We start from the raw sequence: 21,894 nt of genomic DNA, 5'->3' as shown, positions 1-21,894 counted from the left end.
TGCTTCTCCGTCCATATTGATGGCAGCTCCAATCACATTGTCTTCTAAACTAGAAAAAAAGTATAGTATTTATCACTCACTTACACCATGGAAAGATAAGGAATTCTGATTATTCTCAATTTAAAAATATATAGCAAATACTGTATAATCTGTCTAGAAAAATTGTGCAAATTGCCACAATTTGGCACATCTAGGGCATCTACAATTTTTTACTCACATGTCCCAAAGGGGATGAGGTTTGTGAAGAGTGGAATGGGCATTATGGGCAAAGGCAGGGCCAAGATGTGCCATTGAGTGGTGACATGTTACTAAAACAAATGGCATCCAAAGATAACATCAGGCCTGGTGAGCTATTAAGGAGGGATCATTCTGCCACGCATTGCCATTAGTTGAGACTCATACCCATTCCTCGCTAATGTTCCTGTGCTGTTTGACTCTGATATTGTCTCCTGAGTATCTACCTGCAGAAAAGTCCATATCTTGTCTCCTTGTGGGAGTTAAAAATTACCTATCAACAGGATACTTGACCCCCAATACCTGACCACATACCTCTTATATCCAGGGACATCTACTGTCTTGTAGACCTTCTCTTTCCTCTTCTCCTCCGTTAGACCGCCATGACAAATTCTTTCAGTCACATCTCGTCTCTATAGAGTTTGTAACACAGACACGTTAGATTTTTTATTTTTACATCAACCTCCTCATCCTGGTGTCCCCACAGTGTCATCCTGCTGCCACCCCCAATACTGTGCCCGTTGTGCCCCTCAATGCCCCAGGTACTAAACTTCTGAAAAAATAGTGACCCCAGTAGACATAATTGGGGTCATTTATCAAAATGGTGTAACGTTGAACTGGATTTCCAAAAGAGCTGTCAAAAATGAAAGGTGGAATCTGATTGGCTGCTATGGGCAACTATGCCAGTTCTACTTTACACCAGTTTGATAAATTACCCCAAATGTCCCTATAGTGTCCACAGCAGCCATAATGTCCCCTAGAGTGCCCCCAGTAATAATAACACTCTATATTGTGCTCCAGGCAATAATCTCTGTATAGTGTCACCAAAAATAATAGAATTGCCCCTACAGTGCCTCCCCAATAGCAACGCCCCCCATGCTGCCCCCATACAGTAATTTCCTTCACACTGCCCCATACAGTAATTTGCCCCACTCAGTAATTTCCCGCACACTGCTCCCACACAGTAATCCCCTCCAAACTGCCCCCACACAGTAATCTCCCCCACACTGCCCCCATACAGTAATTTGCCTCATACTGCCCCATACAGTAATTTGCCTCACTTTGCCCCCCACACAGTAGTTTCCCCCACACTGCCCCCATAAAGTAATTTCCCAACACTGCCCGCCTGCGCTGGGATTTCACTACCGCATAGACCTAAGTGTATGTATTTCTATTACTAAATTATTTGCATATTTATTGGGGCTACTAGTTAGTTCTGTTGTAGGAGTCGGTATTCTAGGCCCCCTTGATTCATGTTTAATGTTATCTGAGGTATTGATTAGTTTTAACTGCATACTTTCTTGTAGAAAAATCGAAAGAATAAGGACCTGCTAAAAAAACGCACCAAGGTTTGTTGGAATAAAGCGGCCCTTGAGAATTATCTGCATAAGAATATTATCCCTAGGGGACTCAGGATCAGTTTTTCCAACTCTGGAGATGACTGATGCGACCTTCGTCTCCAGATGGGAAGAATCCCTGAATAAATGCTCTGTAACTCTGATCGAGCTTCTGATTGGGTCCGACCGAAAGTCACTGGAGCAGATTGAGAAAGACGTAGATATAGTGAGAGACAAATTGCAGGAGCTACTTACTAAGGAGGAATTTGAAGGCTTTGATAAAAAATTAGAGGAAGACCTCTGCACCTGGGACAAAAACATACAGGATTTGAAAGCTAGAAACTTCCATAGAGATTGGGCTGATTTCCAAAATAAAAAAAGTTTATCGTTGGCAACAGAAACATGAGAGGAGAGGTTCTATTACCCCCTCTCTGTCAGGTACCTCAATTATGTCGGAGGAATCATGTGGAGATCATTTTTTAGAAGGACAGGGGGAAGATGGAGCAGAACGGGCAATGCGCCCTTATGTGTCTAACAGCCCCGCATCCAAAAGAAAAACCAGAAACATGAACCAGATTGGAAAGAGGCACAGGAGGAATTGATGGTAATTAATTTATCTACACATGTATTGACTAAATCACAGATAGATGTACTTCAAAAAGGTCTCACATTTGCCCCCTCCAGTGGCTTGGATCTCTTCACTGCTGTTATTAGGGAGAAAGCTTCTATTAAAAAAACATTTTAGTAAAAAAACAGGTACATCAGAATTTCCTTCAGCTATGGAACAACAAGCTTTGGAGGATTTACATTACAGTCTCTCCTGGACGAACAGGAAGAGCTATCTTCCTCCAAATTACCCATGCATCTTTGCCGCCGCTAACACAGCTTTTTCCCCCCTCGCAATATTTGCCCTACAGTCGACATCTTTATTAAGTTGGTAAAGAAGGAATTTGAATATCTCCCAAGTGATGTTATCCACCATAATTTAACATGGGGCCAGCGTCATGCTTTTAAAGAACTATGTGACTTTAAGGATGTCGTTATCAAGCTGGCGGACAAAGGGGGAAATATTGTGTTATGGCCGGCACAGATGTATGATAAGGAAGCTTTTAGACAGCTAAATCAGAAGGAATGTTATAAACGGTTGGACAGCAACCCGACCATCAGATTTAAAAGTGAATTGGATCATATATTACAGTCTGGGGTGGCTAATAACATACTTGCCCCAAAACTGATAGATGGTTTGGTGGTTGACCATCTAATAACACCTACATTTTATTTATTCACAAGGACAATCCTCCAGGATGTCTGATCATGTCCAGGATAGGGGTCTTTGTGAGCGTGCTAGTAGATTTGTGGATTTTTACCTGAGGGGCTGTGTGGAGATCCTGCCATCTTATGTAAAGGACACATCTGATGTCCTAAAGAAATTCAATGGGGTCTCTTTAGAGGACGACATAATTTTCGTCACTTGTGACGTAGAGGCCCTGTATACGTCAATATGCCAACCATGGGATCCGAGCAGCCAGGTATTTTCTACAAGTGACGGATTTTGAACCGGAACGGATACAATTTGTCATCAATATTCTGGACTTTGCACTTAAGCTTAACTATTTTATTTTTAAAGACTGCCTCTTCCTACAGCAATGGGGGCGACTTGTACACGCTCATAGGCCAATCTGTTCCTGGGGCTGTGGGAAAGAAAGATTGTCCAGAATCTGCCTAGTCATGACTCAGTGGTCTCGTGGTCAAGGTATATCGACGATATTTTGTTCATCTGGCAGGGTCCTTTAGTGGAACTCAACTGGTTTTCTCCAACAACTTAACGTCAATGACTTAAATATCAAACTGACATGGAAATATAGCCGGGAATATATTGAGTTCCTGGATATCTTGCTATGTAGGGAGATGGATGGCAGGGTCTCCACAGACCTTTTCAGGAAATCCACAGCAACAAGCTACATGCTAACTCCTCTCATTATCCCCAGACTATAAAAGGCCATACCTACAGGCCAATTTTTAAGACTACGTTGGATCTGCACCAGTGACGAACGCTTTGAGACCCAATCTGATGACCTGTCCAACAGATTTTACAATGGGGGCTACAATTAATGTGATAGTAGAAAGGGCTACTTAAGAGCAAAGTCCTCCTCTAGAGATTCCCTTCTGGTGAGTAAAAAAAAGACCAGTGATATGAAACCGCGATTTATCACTACTTTCAATGCACACTGGGGGAAGATTTGGGGCATCATGACTAAATTCTGGCTCATTCTACTTTCAGACAGTGATCTGGGTCATTTTCAGAGAACCCCCTCATCACGTGGAAGAGGGCCAAGAATTTGAGTGACTTGCTTATAAGAAGCCACTATGTCCCATCTGTAATGCTTAATTTCTTTGGTAGCAGGGGCCCCAGATGGGGGTCATTCCCATGTGGCAATTGTCAGGCGTGTGGGTATATGATGAGATTCCAATGGGACTAAAGAATATCAGATTGTATACCATATTAACTGCAGATCAACAGCAGTTGTTTACCTGATAGCATGCCCTTGCAATCTGTTATATGTGAGCATGACTACTAGAGAGCTTCGGGTGAGAATTTTGGAGCACGCCAGCAAAATTCGACTGGCAGGTACGATGAGGATGGAGGATTTGGTGAAATTGCAACCTATAGCCCTACATTTCAAAGAAAAGCATAATTGTGACCCGAGGGGTCTGAGAGTTAGAGGCATTGACAGAGTGGTTCTGGGTTGCCGAGGTGGTTACATAAAAAAACTTCTATTACAAAGGGAAACAAAATGGATAGTGATGCTTAATACTGAGTTTCCCCAGGGATTAAATGAAGCAGTTAGTTTCAGGTCTTTTCTATAATTGTGCTTTTTTATTGTTATTTGTGTTTGTCTTTATTTGGGGTAGAAGACTGTGTGTGGTTATGTGTAATTTGTATTCTAACCATCTGTCTTTTTTGTTTATAGCACCTATAATGCCATGTTACCCTCCAGCGAGATGCTGTACACCCCTTGAAATATGAGGCTCGAAGTGGAAAGATGTCTCTTAGGCCTCATGCACACGACCGTTTTTTTTTAAGGTCCGCAAAAACGGGGTCCGTAGGTCCGTGATCCGTGACCGTTTTTTCGTCCGTGGGTCTTCCTTGTCTTTTGGAGGATCCACGGACATGAAAAATGAAAAAAAAATCTAAGTCAAGTTTGCCATTGAAATGATAGGAAAAAACGGAAACGGATCACGGACACGGATCACGGACACGGATGACAATCTTGTGTGCATCCGTGATTTTTCACGGACCCATTGACTTGAATGGGTCCGTGAACCGTTGGCCGTGAAAAAAATAGGACAGGTCATATTTTTTTCACGGCCAGGAAACACGGATCACGGATGCGGCTGCCAAACGGTGCATTTTACGATTTTTCCACGGACCCATTGAAAGTCAATGGGTCCGTGAAATAAAACGGAAAACGGCACAACGGCCACGGATGCACAAAACGGTCGTGTGCATGAGGCCTTACATAACGCACTTGTCACTTTATCATTATAAATTGTATTGGTTTTAAAAGATTCTTTTGTTTTTATTTTAGTTATTTTTGGTTCACAATAGGCTGCACTGTATACACTTTTATCTGTGATTGTATGAATTATTATGATGTATTTTATTACACTGTGGATTAATTATTTTATTTTTATATGAATATAATTAGGCACTTGGCACTTTGATTTATCTATATATTTATGTATATGATGTTTATGTTTGCTTTATACACTACTATCCAGTATGGTATCTATATACCTCTTGAGACACATTTAGCTCGTAGGGTACTTACACATCTCCTTCTCACTGTGTAGCCTCTGTTCGGTCCTGGGGTGGACGCATCCCGCGCATGCACTGGGCGGCGGATCATGTAGTGCTCCATGGCAGCTTGTTACCCTGGTGACCGATGTGGGCGGTGCCTTGTGCCTCGCGTCATTCACTCTGTGGATGGACGTCAGGAGGTGCGTAAGCAGGCACGGTGTTGGTCACGGGGTGACGTGTGGCGCTCTATGATGATGCGGACCCCCTAATCATGCCGGACAATCGACAATGATTGACTCCAGGTGCATTTTTAATACATATACCCCCTATCTTAACTCACTTGTTTAAGCCTCCTGATGAAGCCAGTGGGTTGGCGAAATGCACGTTAAGGCATCAGTATACCGGGAGCCTCGGGTCATCTGTCCGATATGGGTAATCTATTCATGTTGTCATAGCTGCCAGTGTCATTATATTGCCATACAATTTGTGTATCGATGCCCTGCTGTGTAGACTTGTTACTATGCATCCTTGATATTGGGCACTGGTTCCCGCTTTCTAATGGTCTCTACACAATGCAGGATTGTAGGATATTTTTGCTTACAAATATAGCATTCTTCCAATAATGGTTACATTTTGTATTTAACCAGGCTACATATATGTGTATTGCTTGCGAGCACCATTAATTGTATATCCCATGGGTCTGTGACCTGTAGTTGCTCCCGGGTTGTCTCTATTACCAGGGGTTTTGTGGTGGAGGGCTCCTAGGGCCCGCCCCCCATGTTTTCACCTAAGTGTATGTATTTCTATTACTAATAAACATTTTTGCTATATTTTATACGAGATTATATGCATATTTATTGGGGCTAGGACTCAGGCCTACTAGGCCTAAAGCCTATGGCGGTGATTGGCGGCAGGGCAGAGAACTATGCGCTCCGCTCCCATGCTCCGCTGCAGTATGTGGGCATCAGCGCTTCAGCAATGACCTGGCAATGGCACCCCCGTTAGAGACGGCACCCGGGGCAGACACCCCCCCTCCCCCCCCCCAGGCACGCCACTGCCTGTGCTACCAATGTTTCATTCCCACAACTCCTGTGGCATTTACTGATTCTATAAAGTCTCACTAGCTATCACAATATCCTGAGGCAGTAAAAAAAAATGAGTGCTATTAAATCTGAATTAGTACGTTGTACATATGAACATACTATTGTCCATGTACGAATTCAGATTTAATAGCACTCATTACATGTTCTGTATTTAATATGATATGTGGGGAAGCTTCCTCTCCCAGTGATATGTCAATAAAAGGTTATGCTGACCAATTTCTATACTTGTACTTATGCTTATGTCTTAAAATAAAAAATAAATCAAAAATGTGTTATAAAAAAAATCAGAATTAATATTCTATAAATATATAACCTTTATTCACTGTCCTTATGTCTCACACTAGCAAGATCTCACTGGTTCATGCTGTGGGAGGTTATGGGTACAGTATGTGACATCAGCTGCACTGCGCATGATGTGAGCCATCAGAAAGGAAGCATATGTCAGCTCCAGAGATAAGAGTTGGAAATATGCATAATTGGTGCACTCCCTAAAGAAGCTATTTTTGTATTTCTTGACTTTATTAATTTTATTTGCACTATTATATTTTTGTGGGTCTAATTTTTTATTAACTAAAATCAGGAGGCCTTTCCTGGTGATAGGTTCTCTTTGGTTCACATCCACATCTTCAGTACGTGACTAAAGTAATTTAGAGGAGTATGTGCATGCAGATGTCTGGTTCACCTCACAGCTCACTCCTGGCTCACTTCGGGCTCACCTCAAAGAGAAAGCTGCCTGTACTGCTCTGTCTTTCTCTGCAAGTAACTCCTGAGACCATGAAGTATGTACCACAGAGTAAACCTCTTCAGCCGTTGGTGAATATACTGTAGAAGTAAAAGGTCCTGGTGTTTGTTTACTCCTCAATGCAATCCTTACCTCTTTGCATACCATACAGTTCCTCTGGGGAGTAGACTTTGGCTGCTACCCCCCTCTCGATACACAAAGGAATTCTAGTTAATAATCTTTACTATGAGCTCCATTATTATATCCAAGTTATGAACTTACAATCACTGTCCCTATATAACAAGCTGCTTATAGATTTCCTATAATTTCATTATATTGCATATCTGAAGATGGATCTTATCAGCCATATACTATGCCATCTGCCTATATGTCCTAAAAACAAGGAATGATATGTGTTAATGTTCAGCTGCTCATTACTGACTGACTTCTATTCAAAGACTATGGTTCCTGGTGATGGACCACTCCCTGACCCTGTAAGTGGCCATCAGAAGGGTATACTATAAGTCATGTCACCATGCCATCTCACAATCCAGGGACCTGAGGATCTTCCTGTAGAAAAGACCATCTCCGTCATGTCATCTCACAATCAGTGAGATTTATTCAATTTTCTTTGACCTGAGTATGAGCATCCTCTCGGATGGCTTCCCTGATTCCATGGCATAGACTGAACTTGCAAAATCACACTAGTTATCGCAAAATCTCATGCCAATTAATAACAGATTGCTATCAGAATCCTGACACTTCTTCCATCCAAAGACAATGGGAACTGATGGTGGACCAGCACCTATATACGAGTCGATAGGTCATGTCACCACACCTAACACAATTATGTCACTAGTTGAAATAAAGGGGCTTAGGACAATGAATAAGACTGAGATTTTTTTTAAACTAGATAGTTTCAAGAATGTTTGTGTGTGTGAATTTTGACCTTTAAGCATTAACTTTAACGTCAAAGACAATGAATGCATGGTTACACAATCCTTTAGCACTGTAGCCTGCAAGATGGGTGAGAAGTGTTATGTCTAGGTGTCTGGAGCCTTGCTATTTTTAATAGTTTTAAAATGTTAAATTTAGTTTTCCTGGAAATACATTTTAGCACATTTCTATGCTGAGAAGCAAAGAACCATTGCTTCACCATTAGTGCACAGTTTGCTTGCTGACAGCCATGTCTCTAGACGATTAAGAGTGCTACAAAAATATTGACCGTCCTACTTTGTTAAAAGCAGGGAATTCATTTGTATGTGTGATGAGGACAGGAAAGTGAAAGACCTTGTGGCTGGGAAACTGTCTGAGAACTGCTGTTTAATGAGGACTAGTTCAGCTTTCAGAAAGGAAAAGTCCATGCAGAGAAGAAGGACAATGACTCCCTTGTGTTGCCTCACTGCCACACAGGAAGGGCAGCTGAAGGTCATGGCAAAGCCTGTGCACAACCAGCAAGATTTACACAAAAAGAAATAAAGATATAGATTTTAAAGTGGTCTACGGCTATACAACACTTAACAACATTGTGGTGAAATAGCTTTTCTTGCAACATAGTTTAACATATTTCATAGTTTCCTTATTATTGCTTTCTTTTGCTGGCATCTGGAATCTGTTAGTATAAAGCCCCACCAAGTGGTCATTTTCATGTATGTTCTGCAGAGTTCCTGTAAATAAAGATGTTTTAAAATCAAGGAAGTTCGATTTCATATATACGGTACATATTCTGGTCTCCTACTCATGTGGTAAACGTAGCATTTTGTCACTTTCCATAGCAATTGCCCAACTTTAGATATCCTCAGCATCCAAAACCTCTGCGGGCAGGGAATAAAATAATGTGTTACTACTGTAATTTTCATTGATTTCTTACTATTATTTATATTGCTCCAGTATATTCTGCAGCGATGAACATAGAATGTGCTCCATATACTGTACACCAATGCCGCTCCACAGTGGAGCTCACAGTCTAATTTCACTGGTACAGATTCTCTGACATCATGGGGCGCCTGAAAACCTAACATACATTTTGGAATTCAATACTTTTTAAACATATATGTTCTTGAAGACCGATTGCTGTTAACATATATGTTTCCTCAATGGTGCTTTATAAAATAATTTATTATACAATTGCTGTGTGTTGCATCCTCGGAAATTAATTTGACTTCAAATGCAACATGAAAAATACATATTCCCTTGACGGGGGTTGTCTCACAGCAAACACTTTTCCCCTACCCACAAGATATGGGATGTTTCTGATCGGTGGGAGTGTGATCGCAGGAGCCCCCGCCAATCACAAGAACAGGCTCTGTGCCCAGCCATTTGAATGAAGCAAGGGTCAAACATGCCCAATGCCAGTCCATTTAACTCTATGGGACTGTCGGAAATAGCCAAGCATTGTAAGACCCTGCCAATCAGACAATAATCCCCCTTTCTGGCCCTAACCCCATTGGGGTCCCTACACACATGAATTTGGCTCTGGTGTTTTTTTACCTGTAAAAATACCCAAATAAGTGAAAGCAATTATTTTGCCAATTGAGTTTTTTGCTGCTGCTTTTGTGTTGTCTTTTGCACAGTGGGGCAGATTTATCAAGAGCAGCGTGTGCTACGCCAGTCGTGATATCCCTTGTACTGCGAGTGGATTTGCTTACTTTATGCGAGATGCAGGCCTCATCATAAATTATCTACATCCTCCAGCAGTCCATGCATCTAAACTGAAATATATAGTAGTTCGTAGATGCTGAAGACTTGAATCTTCATTTATACCACAAAACTAGTGTAAAAGAAGATAAATGTGCAAGGCCGACTGCCCATGTCCCCTCACCACGCCTCCTTTCGGTATAGTGACAGGGCTGTCTTTACTATTGATTGTATCCTGGGCAAGAATTTACTTGGGCCCCCTGGATCCCACTTTCCCACACCCTAGCATGCAATCACGCCCTCCACCACAACACACATGCGCACACAATTTCAGTCAGTTCTGTCTGCGATTGCATTGCGTTGTTCAGTTTTTTCCACGGGAGTGCAATGTGTTTTGCACGCACATGATAAAAAACTGCATGTTGGTACCCAGACCCGAACCCAGACTTCTTCACTGAAGTTCAGGTTTGGGTTCGGTGTTCTGTAGATTTTATTATTTTCCATTATAACATGGTTATAATGGAAAATAATAGCATTCTTTAATGCAGAATGCTAAGTAAAATGTCCATTGAGGGTTATAAAATAATAAGGATTAACTTATATTTGATGACTAGATTTGCGTTATATGAAATTCTATACCATTGATTATCCGTCTGAATAAATAGAACGTTTAAAATACCATTTTATTAAATGCTACTTATTAAAAACTTGTGGCTCTCCACTAGATTTACAAAAACAGGCTCATTGTGAGAGGCCGGTGTTTGTCCACAAATTATAAGGACACAGCAACCATTTCACTGTTATCTCTCAAACATTAGTATATAGTTGTCCACTGTGGGAGATGTCTGCCAATATTGTTTATTTACAGTGTCAGTGTATATCAACACACAATGTATCACTTTCCCTTTAAAGTGGTGTCTATGAGATACAATGGGATGTTGTCCCAGAATCACTCATTCATATGAAAGCGCTATTGTTTTATGTGCCACCACCACCATACATTATTAGATCCCTGGCCACACCCTGGATGTATGGTGCTGGTGGCCAGATTTGGCACATAAAACAATATTACTTGCATATAAATGAGTGATCCCATGAGTGATCCCATTGTATCTAATAGACACCACTTTAAAAGGAAAGTGATACATTGTGTGCTGATATACACTTACACTGTAAATAAACAATATTGGCAGACATCGCCAACAGTGGACAACTATATACTAATGTGTGAGAGAGAACAGTGAAATGGTTGCTGTGTCCTTTGTGGCAATGTGAATAGTGATGGGTGCAGTAAAGTCCCGGGGAAGCATGAAAAAGGGGTGTTGTTTGCACCAGGAGCATGTCACCAAGGGGCCCGGGCTTGGTGGAGAAAAGGCTCTAGATATAGGTGGCCACCAAGTTAGTTGGTGGACACCAAGACAGTTAGCTTAGCTGACTCCAGCTAGTCTGGGGCGGGCTTTTAGTGGGAACAGGAAATGTGTTGGGTGGGTGCCTGTTCCCCATGCTCCAGTCCTGGATTTTGGAATATGCCCATGCCCAGGGATGGTATTTAATCCTGTTGCTGGACTTGGGTGTGGCTCCCAGTCTGGGAAAGGAGACAGAGTTTTTGTGAAACCCAGTCCTGCTGGAGGCTCTGTGAGTGTGGTCTCAGCTGGACAAGGCTGAGAGACCATGAGGCTGGGAGATAGTCTGGACTGACCGTGCTAGTCAGGGATTTATGTTATATGTTTGGGTAGAGCCCAGACGGGCATGTTTTAATTTTGTACCGTGTTTGTTAGTGCTGGTGTCAAAAATAAATGCACTGTTTGGACAATCAACACGGTTGTCAGTGAGAATTCTGTCACTGAGACCCTGGAGATAGAGCTAAACTCCCACACCTTATAATTTGTGGACAAACACCGGCCTTTCACATTAAGCCTGTTTTTGTAAATCTAGTGGAGAGCCACAAGTTTTTAATAAGTAGTATTTAATAAAATGATATTTTAAGCGTTCTATTTATTCAGGCAGTTAATAAATGGTATTAAAAAATAATATAATAATTACTTACCTCATCTGCTTGATCACACAGCCATTATGGTCTTCTTTCTTCTTCTTGCAGGTCCTGAAAAAGGACCTTCGATGACGTGAGCGCGGTGACGTGAGCGCAGGTCCTGCTTAATGAAAATACAGGTTTTTTCTATCTTCATTCAGCAGGACCTGCGCTGACGTCACGGAGCTCAGGCATTGTGTATTAAAGAATGCTATTAAACAATGTCATTGAATTTGTGGACAGTGGCTAGCGGTTCAAGAGGCAGCTGCCTTTGGCCCCCCTGGAGCAACTGGGCCCAGGGCAGCTGCCCCTTTTGCCCCGCGTTAAAGACGGCCCTGGATAGTGACTAGGGAGGCAAACAAACATGGGGCTTGCAACTTTTTTTTATCCAAAAATTTTATAGGGAGATGATAAAGATGATGTCAAAATTCCTGATTAATACACTTCTGTATTGCATGTTTCATATTTCCTATATACCTCTAGCTAACTTCTGCAGCTCTCATATAAAAAAAGCAGCAAAAACGCAGGTGCATAAAAGGTCTGTAAGTACACAAAGGTACAGAAAAACACCACCAAAAACCTAGGAGTGAAAGCACCCTTAAGTAGATTTGTATGGCTTACAGTGAAAATATGTTATCCTAGGGGTCCATAGTCCGATTAGCCAGTCAATGTTATGATATATTTGACAAAGATTGCATGTAAAAAATGTAATGTAAAAAAATATATGTTTATATGGCTATTTTACTATACAAATTGCTATATACATGCACCCTTGTACAATTGGGTCCAGCTTTGTCTTGGGCCTAGGAACCAGTTCTATTCTGTTCTTATTAAAAACCATCTTGGACAGATGGGGGTAGTGCACAACCAAGATAGAGGTAGCCACCACCCCAAAACATACAGTGCTAAAATATATATTAGATTTTCTTTATCTGCATATGCAGCATGCATTCAAGCTACTTGAAGTCTATCTATGTAGCTGCATATGTTCGAAATGTGACCTTCATTGTGTTTATAAACATAAAGTCCAAGATGCTATAAATATGAGGCATCTGGAATTAATTTTGGACCAGTATGAAGCCTTCTTGTGACATCACTAAATTGAGACCAGATGCACTCGAATCAGGAGGAAAAAAAACTATACAGGCAGCACTGAAGTCAGGGAAGGCTATTGTTTAACTTTGTTGCTGAGCTGAGATAGGAGAACTCCCAGCAGTTCTTTTCACAAAATTCTTGAAGTGATTGGATCATCAGTTCTGCTTTCACATAGCTTTCACTCTCATTAGAGATATGATGGCTTGAAACATTGAAACTATCCATTTTGAGACAACTTTGAACGTTGAAATCACTGAAACGTGTACAAAAGCGGTGTGCAAACAATGTCACACTATCACTATAAAACCACATTAAACCATAAAACTGTGCAGGCATCAGTCTTTTTTGGTAGAAACAGGCCCCCCTGACTTCTAATGACTGCATTCTGGAAGGCAGTTCCTAGAATCCAAGGAGGGTATCTCCTAGGCATAAATTGGTTGCAAAGATAATGTACATATTGTGACACAGTGAGAGGTTTTGTCTGGGAAAACATGTATTTTCCTCCCAGCATGTGCTGCTGGACTGATTTACAGCAAGGTGAGGTCAAATAACAGACCGGATTTTAAGTGCCGGTCCGGGTATTGGCAGCACCTGGCTGTCCTTAAATAGCCAGCTGGGCTCAGAAGCCAGGTCTCTGTGTTGGGATCTGGGAACCTTGTGTCTGGATCAAGGCTTGCTACCTATTTGGCTTGAAAACAGGTTGGTGCTGCTATGGTCAAGGACTCTTTGAGGCAGAATTGCCACATGGTGTGAATTACCACCAACACCGTAAGGTGATTTTTTGTTTGATTATGACTGCTTGTTTTGTCAATTGCCTAAAGTCTGAACAGGTACCCCAGAGTCTCTAGATAATTTGTGCCAGGTAGAAGTGGGAGACACTCCAGCGGAGTCTCTGCGGCACTTAGAGTCTGGTTACCATAGTAAGGGCTACCCTGGTGCGGTCCCCTAAGTATACTGGCCGTAAAGTCGGGGTGATGTGCATCCACGGAGACTTAAAAGACTACCCCACCGCGCTGGTGTCTCTAACTAAAGTAGCCGGTAGATGGACCCACAAAGTGGATGTCGCTACAAATCTACATTATGAACTCATAATAGGGAGAGACTTCCCGACACTGTGGCCTGCTATGAGAGTGACTGATACCCATGGCACAGTGGTAACCCTGGCAGAGTGGCCCAGCTCAGGGGGGAGACCAGAACTCTGGGAACCTGAGACCGAAGGGCCAGAGGTAGGGGTGACTGCCACTTCGGTGGAAGAGGGGGAGACAACCCCACTAAGTGTGATGGTGGGAGATGTGGAGGACTTGCCGCCGGGTCCTGAATTGGCAGACCTCAATGTCTCCAGGGATAATTTTGGTACCGCCCAATGTCGGGACCCAACTCTGTCCCGCGCCTGGGAAAATGTGTTATCAGTAGATGGTGAACCACAACAACCTGAGGCAGAGTCAGTGTTTCCCCATTTTGTGGTTCATCAGGATATGTTGTATCAGGTAAAGCAACTACGGGGTGAGCCTATTGAACAGTTGGTGGTCCCCAAGGCTTGTCACAAGCTTGTGTTAGATCTAGCCCACTAACATGTTCTCTGGGGTCAATTGGGCCTGCAGAAAACTCAAGATTGTATTCTACAGCAGTTTTACTGGCCCAGCATATTCAAAGAAGTGGAAGAGTTTTGTAAGTCTTGCCCGACCTGCCAGATAACTAGCCCCCAGCCACATTTCGGTAGTCCCCTAGTACCTCTCCCGATTATAGAAGTGCCGTTTGACCGAATAGCTATGGACCTCATAGGGCCAGTACCGATGGGCATCGACACATCTTAGTCATTCTAGACTATGCCACTCGGTACCTGGAGGTGGTGCCACTGCGACATACCCCGGATAAACTCATAGCTAAGGAATTAATGGAGATGTTTTCCCGAGTAGGACTACCTAAAGAGGTTTTGACCGACCAAGGGACCTCTTTAATGTCCAAGGTGATGAGGGAACTCTGTAAGTTGCTGCACATAAAACAACTACGGACGTCCGTTTACCATCCTCAAACGGACGGTCTGGTAGAAAGTTTTAACCAAACATTAAAAAATATGTTGAAAAGGGTGGTGGCTAAAGAAAGGGCAGAAGGAGGTCCCAGTCCTTCCCATCTCATGTTCGCAGTGCGAGAGGTACCTCAGGCCTCTACTGGGTTCTCGCCCTTCAAACTGCTATATGGCAGACACCCTCGCGGTCCCTTGGACGTGGCAAAAGAGGCGTGGGAACAACAACCTACTCCACATAAAAGTGTCATTGAGTACGTTACCCAGATGCAAGATCAGATAGAGACAGTGTTGCCTCTTGTTAGGGAGCATATGGAGGCAGCTCAGCGAGCCCAGAGTCGTTTATATAATCGGCAGGATCGGGTCCGGATCTTTAACCCGGGTGATTGGGTTTTGGTTCTGGTGCTGACAGTGGACAGTAATTTCCTAGCTAGGTGGCAGGGGCCCTACGAGGTACTCGAGAACATTGGAGATGTAAACTACAAGGTACACCAGCCAGGGCGGTGAAAGCCTGTGGATTGAATCAAACCGTGGAAAGATAGGGAAACCTGTACAGAGGACAGCTCGCGGCCAGGTTTTCTAGAAGAGGTACCAGCCCCTCTGTCTGATGCAAGAGAGGGGGCTGCCACAGTAAAAATTGCTGACGTCCTCTCCTCTATACAGACTCAGGAGGCCAGGGAGTTGGTTAGTCGGAACACGGACGTGTTCTTGGACCTCCTTGGACGCACTTCCATAATCCAGCATGATATTGTCACTGAGCCTTAGGCAAAAGTCTGATTAAAACCATACCGGGTACCCGAGGCTTGGCGACAAGCCATATCGGAGGAGGTGCAGCTAATGTTGCAGCTAGACATCATTGAGGAGTCAAAAAGTGAGTGGGCCAGTCCTATAGTATTGATACCCAAGCCGGACGGGACATTGTGGTTTTGTAACGACTTTCGAAAACTTAACGAGGTTTCCAAATTTGATATGCATCCCATGCCCCGGGTGGATGAGCTCATCGAGAGGTTAGGACAAACCCGGTATTTTTCTATTTTGGACCTCATGAAAGGGTACTGGCAGTTGCCCTTAACGGAGGCTGCCAAAGAGAAAACTGCCTTCATCACACCTGAGGGGCTGTATCAATATAAGGTCTTACCCTGCATGGCGCCTCAGCCAATTTTCAGTGACTAATAGACATCGTGCTTCGTCCACATCATCGCTACGCTTCGGCTTACCTGGACGATATTGTCATCCACAGTACCGACTGGGAAAGTCGCCTACCTAAAGTGCAGGCTGTAGCGGACTCCCTTGGTAAAGCTGCCCTAACCGCTAACCCAAAAAAATGTGCGATAGGGTTAGAAGAGACTAAGTAGGGTATGTTATTGGGCGCAGAGTCATCAAACCCCAAGTGAACAAAATAGAGGCAATATGGAATTGGCCCCGACCTGTCACTACTAGGCAAATAAATTCATTCCTGAAAATGGTGGGCTATTACATGAGGTTTGTTCCCCACTTTGCTACTCTAGCCGCGCTTTTGACAGGACTCTTGAAGGGACACAAGTCAATGATGGTTCGCTGGGATGATCGAGCAGAAGAGTTTTTCTCCGCTTTGAAGTCGGCCCAGTGCGGGTTTCCGGTTTTGGTGGTGCCCGACTTCAAAAGGGAGTTTATAGTACAGACCGATGCCTCCGAAGTAGGCAATACTGGCCCATAAGGGACCCATTTATGCAGAGAATAAGGATTAAGACAGTGCTAGTGGAGTATAATATTTATAGTGATGATTTCCTAAATAATTTGGCAGATAAACCCATTTGTCTAGATAACTAGATCCAGAAATGTGATGGTTTGCTCCTGGATTTCGTACGTTTACTGCAATTCTATTTCATTATTGTTGGATCTACGAGCCAACATGGGAGTCTTACTAAATATCAACTCCTGTTGAGTGCACAGCAGGGTACTTCCGCATTGGGATATTCAACTTTCTCTCCTGCTATCACACATGGGGACACCAACCAGAGCTCAGGAAATGACATCTACTCCCCATTCCCATCAAAATCTCTCCAGGGAGCTGGTAATCATGAGTAGTTCCACTGGAGCTGGGTTTTAAATACAGCACATCAACCTCTGATGACTACAAAAGTAGAGAAACTGTTTGGGACTTGATATGATAATTGTTAAGGCAGTGGGCGTGGAAACAACAGATTTGACTTTGGGTTACTCCTAAGGACCTTATCCTGGCAGTTTTAACCTTTTAAGGCTACTTTCACACTTGCGCTTGATCGGATCCGTTTTGAACGGATCCGATCATATTAATGCAGACGGAGGCTCCGTTCAGTACGGATCCGTCTGCATTAATAACTTAGAAAAATTTCTAAGTGCGAGAGTAGCCTGAGCGGATCCGTTCAGACTTTCAATGTAAAGTCAATGGGGGACGGATCCGCTTGAAGATTGAGCCATATGGTGTCATCTTCAAGCGGATACGTTCCCATTGACTTACATTGTAAGTCTGGACGGATCCGCACGGCCAGGCGGACACCCGAACGCTGCAAGCAGCGTTCAGGTGTCCGCCTGGCCGTGCGGAGGCGAGCGGAGCGGAGGCTGAACGCCGCCAGACTGATGCAGTCTGAGCGGATCCGCATCCATTCAGACTGCATCAGGGCTGGACGGAAGCGTTCTGCTCCGCTCATGAGCTCCTTCAAACGGAGCTCACGAGCGGACAGCAGAACGCTAGTGTGAAAGTAGCCTAACCCTGGACTTCACTACAGGGAAACAAAAAGGCCACTACCTCTTATAGTAGTCTCTCTATGACTGACCTACAGGGGTCAAAGATACTGGGGCAAGGCACCAAAGTTTCAGGCAGAATTGTAGTCATGGAAAAGCCAAGGTTAGGGCAGACAGAGTTGTGCAATATGGTGAATGGTCCAATGTCAGGGCAGGCCGAAAACGGTTAATACGGGGGTCAGGCACAGGTCAGTTCAGGCAGTGGAACATCAGAATCTAGTAAACAGGCAAAGGTCAGTACATTGGCTGGTGAAATATAGCACACCTTTGCAGGAACTAGTGGACTAAGAACATTATTATGCAGGCACCTTCTCACAGGAGTTGCCAGTCATTAGATGGTGAAGATTTGAGTGCACACGCTGGCCCTTTATTAGCTAGAAGGAGCACGCATGCCCCATGGGCAGAACCCGACAAGCAGGTCGCAATCTCCATGGAGCGATGGAGCAAACCTGGGTTGCCGGAAAGAAGGGGAGGGCAGGAGGTGAGTTCAGGCCACAGAGATGTGTGAGCAGAACAGTTGTGCCTGTAAGATGCTGCTGTTATAATATTGCATGTATCCCAACATGGTATCAATAAAAATGATAGTTCGCCCTGCAAAAAATGATGCCTCACAGTGTTACGTAATCAGAAACATAAGAGAGTTATGAGTGTCAAAATATGGTGACACAAAGCAATCTGGCTTGTGTTTGGATAGTACGTCATTCATCTTGACATACAGCTCAAAGAAATGTAACTGCTGAGAACAGTGATTGGCCACAGCTGTCATGGGACCAATCCAGTACCGGTCCAGTAGGGACTTAAATCAACTTGGAAGGGAGCCGTGGCATTGGATTGGCAGGACTCTGGACAGATGAGTGTATTTTGGGGTTTTGGCACACATTAGTAGCAGGGGCTATGTCCTCAGTCCTTGACCAGACAAACACTTTAGTATATCATTTTTTACCACATAGGGAAAAACGAAAGCCTAAAAACAATAGCAGAATAGAGTCTTTTTTTTCAAACTGTCACCTCTCAAAAATATAAAAAGTTATAGAATACCAAATTAGACTGCGTCCTTAAGGGGATATTCAGGTCAACTACAGATAGACAGAAAGCTGGCAGTAGAAGCTCCACTTCTAGTACAACACACAGCAGGGACTGAAATAAGTTTTTTTTTGTTTTCAATTTGCACACCGCAGAAAAATAATTTTTGATGTTGGACAACCTCCTTGACTGTTTTCATAACCACCACTAGGCCTTCATCAGTAATTAGTCACTATTAACATCACACTCTTTGTTGTTCTTTATACTGTTATTTTTACATGACTTTTGAACAGTCGTAATATGGCATGTCTCATAGCTCTTTGAATAATGTCTTAAAGACGTTTCAGCGTTCCCCCTGTTATAGTTCAAAAACTTCAAAATATAATAGTCAGCAAATGTAACCTCAAGGCCTCCACAACACAGGACTTTTTATTATTTTGGCAGGCCATGAATGACATTCCTTAGATATGCTGCTTGGAGAATAAGCCTGCGAGCAATTGCTTTGATTATCCATAACAAAATCTTTTGCAGCCATCATTGCCAAATCAAGGAACACACTGGTAGAAGAAGATGTATGCATATTATTACATAAGCATCTCTGACAGGCATGTTACACTTTTGTGATCCGATCTGTGCTGTACAACGCAGGTGGCATGCTCTTGCAACATCTGCGGATGTCTGGGTAACACTGATATTATTCAAGGCTGAAATCTAATCACTACATATCTTCTGTATAATGAACCACAATGCTTTTGTCTTATGTTCTGTATTGTGATAAAAAAAGTTGTCATTGCTACATTTGTCTGTTTAGTAGGGAGTTAACAGGTGACAGATTTATGCCAATTGCCACCACATTTGGAAACCTGGGCAATGATCCAAGGACTTCCATCTAGAAGCAATGATTGGGGAACTTCAGACATACAGTATGGCTTTCTTTTCTTTGGGTGCATGTGTTATATATTATATACAAGTATATACAATCTCTGTTAGTTTTATTAGCTTATAAACTCTGCATTAAGCATAAAATGAAATCAATTGATTATATTTATGCCTGACTATACTTTTTTATTTTATAATCTTTATTCTTTCCTTATGGGGGCTGCCATCTTACTTACAGGGCCAGATGAAAGTTTTCACAAGTAACTGGGTAACATGTCTGCTATTGTTTCTGTCACTTGTTACTACTGTATAATGCTATGTTAAAGGGCCACTAACCCCAGGATCCAAAAAAAGAAAAAAGAACAACCAAACAAACGTAATCTCTAGACATGAGTGAAGATTAGAAAAATTAGATTCAGCAGCTTCACCGAAGTTCGACAAGAAATTTGATTCATTATAAATGAATTTGTCATGAATCGCTATAAATCAGGTATACCCAGGCCACAACAGCGTTTTCAAATCTGGCATAAAAACTTATTTTAGACATAATTGGAGCAAACTGATGTCAAAACAAAGACATCTGTCCTCCATTGAAGTGTTGCCTAAATAAAATGGAAACGTTCGGCAGGCTGATCCGTCGAACGAAAGACTGAAAACCAGCGAAACGTTGGTGTGAACCCACCATAAAGCATACCATATTTTTCTCACTTGGTGGCCCAATCTTAGTGTGAAGGCTTGGAAGTTACAGCTGCATAACGTAGTATTTTTAACCAACTTGTGGGCTCAATCCCAGTGTGCTGGTCAAGTGTCTAATAAATTTCATTAAAAGTTGTATAAAGTACTAGGCAACTAGGTCACTAGGCAAACATGACAGCATCTGGCCATTTGGACAAGGGACTAGGAGTGCCTCCCTGCCTCCATCTCCATTGGATACTGCCATAGTCTGTCGGGGTCATCTGTGTCGTCTTAGTCATTGTCCTCCAGTTCCTTGGCTCCTTTCCTGACCCTTGGCAGATAAACTACTTAGGAGTGTATAAAATTTCTGGGCATTTAAGTCCTCCTTCTCTTCCTCCTCCTCTGCCAGTTTATCCTCCTCAGGGGTCAGGTGGCCGTGAGATCTAGGTGCCACGTCTTCTGTCCCATCACCAATCATATTTCTCAGCATCCTCTCCAGGATGTGAAGGAGTGGAATGACATTATTCATCCCATAGTTCTGCCAACTGACAACGGCACATGTCATGTATGAGCTGCCACTTGCTAAGATGGAAATTACACTGGGGAGAAAGCCTGTCCATCTGCTGCATTAAAAATTGTTGACCGCCTTCCTCTGATCATACAGGCGGTCTAACATATGGAACATGGATTCAAGCAGGTGGAAATGTTGCATACCAGGTGATGTTGGGGAAGAGCATTTTGCCTTTGAAGCTCAAGGAGTGCATGTTTTGCACAGTAAGAGTGGCTGAAGTGCATGCACAGTTTCCTGGCAATTTTTAACAGCTCTTGCAGTCCAGTGAAAGACTTGAGAAACTTAGTGACAATGAGATTGAAGACATGCGCCATGCAGGGCACATGGGTAAGCCCTCCTTGCGGCAAAGCAGACAAAATGTTCTTCCCGTTTTCAGTAATCATGGTTCCTACCACCAGTTGGTGAGGAGAGAGCCAGTGTTCGATTTCTTTATTGATAAAATGGAGTAATTCTTCCTTGGTGTGACTCTGTTCACCCAGACTGATGAGGTGCAGAACCGTTTGACAACGCCTAGCTTTGCATAGGTGATATGATGAAGGACCACTGTGAACTGTGCCTAGAGGGGAGGGTGAGGACAAGGTGGAGGATGAGGAGGTAGAGGGGGACATTAGCGCAAAAATACCATCATTACAATGCAGAGGCAGCATTGTCATCACCTGGCCAAGTTGCTGCTGTGCGTGGGCTGTAACCACATTTATCCAGTGGGCTGTGAATTACATATATTGTCCTTGACCAACCATAGTTACAGCTCCACACGTCTGCACTGGAATGAACTGTACCAGACACACTGACAAGATCAAGGACTGGCCCACCTTCTTCATAACATACGTGTGCAGGGTTGGTACAGCTTTTATAGAGAAGTATAGACTGCTTGGGACTCTACACCTTGCGTGAGCACAAGCCATCAATTCTCTAAAATGTGCAGAGTCAACCACATGTAAAGGAAGGGACTGTAGTACCAACAACTCGGCCAGGTGCATGTTGAGCTTCTGTTAAACTGGA

Source organism: Bufo gargarizans, chromosome 6 (assembly GCF_014858855.1).
Source record: "Bufo gargarizans isolate SCDJY-AF-19 chromosome 6, ASM1485885v1, whole genome shotgun sequence".
NCBI lineage: Eukaryota > Metazoa > Chordata > Amphibia > Anura > Bufonidae > Bufo > Bufo gargarizans.
Note: the sequence above shows the minus strand (reverse complement) of the source record.